Source organism: Denticeps clupeoides, chromosome 16 (assembly GCF_900700375.1).
Source record: "Denticeps clupeoides chromosome 16, fDenClu1.1, whole genome shotgun sequence".
Classification (NCBI taxonomy): domain Eukaryota; kingdom Metazoa; phylum Chordata; class Actinopteri; order Clupeiformes; family Denticipitidae; genus Denticeps; species Denticeps clupeoides.
The window spans coordinates 1,450,903-1,456,336 of NC_041722.1; positions in this window are offsets into that span (position 1 = coordinate 1,450,903).

Here is a 5,434-nt window from a genome sequence, read left to right on the forward strand (position 1 = left end):
GGCAAGCTCTTTTTCAGAGGAAGGTTCCCAGCAACAGAAAGCTAGTTTCGACGGGAGGAGAATCAGTTATCATTAAGCTTGTTGCCTCGTACGAACTAGAAGAAATGTTACCTCTTTCTACCGTCGAATCGCTGTCTTTTCGAAAGATAATCTGCAAAATACCGATAGCAGGGACCGATTGCACAAGTACAGTTGTTTGTAGTTATTTGTGCTAAACAGTGCCAGTCTGTTGTTGGTGTAATAAAGACCCTAAAGAACACTCCTCCTTTGTATGTGAAAGGTGGTAGTAGCCTAGTGGGTAAGACACTCGCCTGTGAACCAGAAGACCCGGGTTCAAATCCCACTTACTACCATTGTGTCCCTAAGCAAGACACTTAACCTTAAGTTGCTCCAGGGAGACTGTCCCTGTAAATACTGATTGTAAGTCGCTCTGGATAAGGGCGTCTGATAAATGCTGTAAATGTAAATGTATGTTCTCCCTCCAGCTGATGCATCTCAGGCAATTATAGAGTAATTAAGAAATTTTTTTTACAATAAGTCCATAAGTAAAACAACCAACAGTCATTGTGAAGGGCGTCAGTTGGGACATGTCGGATGGGAACAGGAAGTGTGCAGTTGATCATGTACTAAGGGTAGCCTGCATAGTCAATTGCTCTATGTCCCTTGGAGGACAAGCCAGTTAGTGGAACTGAAATGGTGGATGCTGGGTTGGGCTGGGCGTCTGCTGGTTGAAGTATTCACGCCACAGAAGGATGGGGGGTGTAGTGATGATGCTGATGAGGAGAAAGCACATTGTTCCTCTCAGGGACCAGCCATATATGAGAAAAGGGTGCCAGGGGCTGCTGCTTTTTCTCATTCTTATGTACATCAGGACAAGAGGAAGAGCTTTAACCCAATTTAAACCCATATCTGCGCTACATTTAGCCAGTTTTTTAATGTGCAATTCTCACTCAGCAGGGCTCATGTCACTGCAGACGTGTCAGCATTAGTTGTGGGGAATGCTTCCACCCACTTTGACCACATATCTACTAAGCAATATTTGTCCTTCGGCAGGAGAGAGCTCAATGAAATCAAGCATTTAGAAGGCCTAGATGGAGCTGGATGTGCAGCTTGTTCTGTGTCCTTTTTCCTACTATGTTTCTGCAATAGCAGCCATCATCCCTCCTTTTGACACATGATCCAATCCATAACATAATTGGGCAATTTAGCCTACCGAATTGAGTTGAGTGGAAGAAGCAGAGCTGGCCTGAACGTGCTGCAGTCTTCGCAGCTGCATTTGCTAGTGCATTTCCTATAGAGATGGAATCAGAGCTGTTAGCATGAGTCATACATTTACACACAGAAATCTGGCTTGGAAGCAAAATCAGATTTAAGAAATCCTCAGTGTTTCAACAGGGTACCAAAGTCATAAAAAAAACACCAAACGTGAGTCAGTGTAGATGGTAACAGTTTGTTTGGTAGGGAAGCGGGAAGGCAAAAATCCAGATTCCAAGGTGGAGTGGGCATCACAGAATGCATACCCAATGCAAGAAGAATCATCAGGTTGGCGGAAAGCCAATCCAGTCACAAAGAGAACAAAATTCAGGATAATCAAGTGGACTGTCAAGAGGTCAGGCCTAGCAAAGCATGAAAAAGAAAGCTCAGATATACAATTCCCCTTCGTGTTCTGTGGGGAGAAGGGTCACTATGTGAAGAGAGGCAAATTTCTTGACTGTAACATTGAGAAGTTGAACAGGTCCCTGTAGTGAAAGTATTTTTATATACAGGATATTTCAGAGTATTTGTGAATGCTGCCACACTGCTGTGACTTGTTTTTTTGTTTTTTATTTGTTTGTTTGTTTGTTTTATTGAAGAATAATAAAAATAAAATAAAAAACGTGAAATTAACAGTTGCCAAGTCAAGTCAAGTGAAGTCAACTTTATTGTCAATTCTGCCACATGTACAGGACATGCAGAGAATTGAAATTACGTTACTCTCTGACCCATACAAGTAACATTAAATACAAAAACAGTAACAGTAACGAATACAGAGTATAAATACAATTTAAAAAGAAAGGCACAATATACAATTTTTAAAAACACCATATACGTTTTTTTTTTTTTTTTTTTTTTTTTTTTTTTCAAATTTATAAAGTAACATCCAAATTGCATCAAATCCCCGTGCATCATCTTTACTTAAAAGAGCAAGTTGCCCTTCCCAAAAATAAATAAATAAAATAATGCAAGCTACAGGGCGCAGCAAATCACCATATAGTTGTAGGAGAACAGAGGTCATACGGCCATATTTATGGAGGGCTCGGTCAAGCCTAATGTGGGTGGGGATTGCAGGGCCTGTTTAAAGCTAAGAGGGCGTTCTCTGCATCAGGGTTCCACAGTACCTGAGAAGACATTGATTTAGAATGAGTAAGGGCAGTTAAAGGCTTTCAGAATTCGGAAAAATTTGAAACAAACATTCTACAGTAGGAACAAAAGCCAATAAATGACAACAACGATTTTACAGTAACAGGGCAAGGAGTTTGTTGGATGGCTGTGAGGTGTTTGGATGAGAGGCCTTTGCCTTTTTCACAAATAATATGACCTAAAAATGTAACTGATTTGGAGGCAAACTGCATTTTGGAGCAGCTGGCTTTGTGGCCTTCTGCTGCCAGGTGGTGCAGGAGAGCAACAGTGTCTTGCACACAGGCGGAACGGGTGGGGCTGTACAACAGCAAATTGTCTACATATTGGAGTAATGCAGAACCTGAGGGCGGAGAAAAAGAAGACAATGAAGCTGACAGAGCTTGGTTATATACTGTGGGGGATTCATAATAGCTCTGAGGCATCCTCGTGAAGGTATAACTCTTCCCATCAAACTGAAACGCAAACCAAAACTGAGAATCAGGGTGGACAGGGACAGAAAAAATGGATTTGAAAGGGACCGTGAACCACTTAGACTCAGGGGGAATATTTCCCATCAACGTGTAAGGATTTGGTACAGAGGGGGTGCGTGCTTGGACAGCAGCGTTAACCGAGGTCAAATCTTGAACAAATCTCCACTCTGGCTGAGTGGGAGGAGGCCTGTATTTCTTCAGAGTCAAGGCACTGTGCCCTGCGTGGGCAGTGGTGAGACCAGTCAGTTGTGTGACAACATGATTTTTACCAGTGAAACATGTGGGCAACTTGTCAGGTAAAATAATATATATATATATTTTTTTTTTTTAAATCTTGGTCTGGGTTCAAGAAAACAAAAAGAGCACAGCGCAAGTTATAAGCAGAACAATGCTATCATTTAAATCATGAAAAAAAAACAATACAGCATCATATTGGTCATCAAAATGCTGTGGGCAACACAATAAAATAAAACCCACAGTACAATATAAATGTGAAGCTTTTTTTACTTTGGGTCATTATATCTTCCACTGTGCTTCACGCAGGCAAATCAGATGGGTTTTTTTTTTACACGGCTGCACTAGAATCAACATTGAGAAAAGAATATATATATACACACACTTATATTTTTCCCCAGCTTTCCACAAACTTAATTTAAAAAAAAGAAAAATATTTTTCCACATTCCCTTTGAGGCTGAATAAAGTGGAAACCCGCTGTAAATCGCTGTGCTGATGCCCAGACGGTAAAATCTATTGCTAAGAGTTTAGTCCCAAAACATAAAGAGAGAGAGAGAGAGAGAGAGAGAGAGAGAGAGAGAGAGAGAGAGAGAGAGAGAGAGGGAGAGGCGCCCCACACACACATACCACAGAGCGAGGGAGAGATAAGGTCTGCCAATGCATGCAGACGCTCACACACACACACACACAGAGGCTGGCGAAAGCTGACAGTGCAGGGTTGAGCGGAATGACGAGTATAAGACAGGAAGTTAGAGAAACGCAAACCCTGCCTCTTAACAGGGCTGCAGTCAACCCGGTGATGGAACTCATCAGATCTCCGGTCCTCCACGAAAACACACACATTACTCACAACTTACACAGTCTGACATTCTCTTTCTCACACACAGCGCGGTCAAGGCTTGTTGGCTGTTTTGTCTATCCCTCCGATCACCCTCTGCTTCCCATATTTAAAAACAGTCTTCCATTATACCCATTTCCTGAATTACTTTATTTTTAACTTTATTTGACTGAAGTATTTCTCGCTTTTTACCCTCTAAGTTTGACCAAGAGACTCGCAGGAAAACCGTAATTTTTATGCCAGTCTACCAGGTAATTTCACAAATCATCACCATATTTTTGTTTCATTTGTATCATTAACTTAGTTTCAGAACTGATGATGTCTGCGCATGCGAATTCTGTGCTCTTACACGCACACATCTGCGCTAACACACACAGACACCAGAGAGAGAGAGAATGAGATCTGCCCTCTCATACACATAAACTACAATTTATTCAGAACTAGTAGGAGTGTCACTTTTCCCATTTTTATTTCCCATATTTTACTGTGCCACTGAGCAAAGCACCGTCCCCACACACTGCTCCCCTGGCGCCTGTCATGGCTGCCCACTGCTCACTAATGGTTAAAAGCAGAGGACACATTTCGTTGTGTGCACGTGTGCTGTGTTGCAGTGTATCACAATGACAATCACTTGACTTTCACCTTCAATGCTGGGTCAAGAAGGGGCAGTGTTTCCTTAAACAAACTTCCTGCCCCCTTTAATCAAACTTTATAAGAAGTTGTGAAAGAAAGTAATAAATTACTCACAAACTGGACATGTTGGACAGGCTTGACACAGTGCAATGGACTTACATAACAAAGTTATCCAGAGCACCACCACTTCATCTCCATTTTCCACCTGTCGCCACCATAGATATACACACTAGTCACATACTCAGAGGCTGATTGCAACATCTAGTATAGATTCCAAGTTCAAGTTGAGCTTTTTTGGTTACATACATCTTAGACAGTACATATGTAACAGAGTAGTATGTGGTTAAATTATTTTAAATGGTGCAATGACGCCCTCTAGTGGTATCAAGGTTCAGTGTAGTAGGAGATTGCATGAAATTGCTCAAAGCAATTGACACTGAATGGGTAGGTCAAGTTTTGAGAGGTCTGGCATAAACTATGTTTTACTGGGTTTTAAGTACACAGAAGCCATTATTTATCATGCAGTTTGGGTAGCGATTCTTGCTCACTATTTTGAGATGATTCCATGACATGTATATCCGTAGTTTTAGGTTGCTTTACTTGTTTGATTAGCATGCTAATTTTCTTCTACCCACGCTACCCCAGAGTAGGCTAATTCCCACCTACTCCACTGTACCTTGCTTGTATTACAGGTAATATCGTTTGGATTTTCTTGTTTTTTTTTATATATGGTTCTACCAAAAGATTTGGGTTATGTTATATCTGTTAAGATTCATTCATATTAGTTAGTTAGTTAGGTGGTAATCCGGTAGTACACCACACAGTAAATGTATTGGTGAGTCTCATGTTTCACTGTGT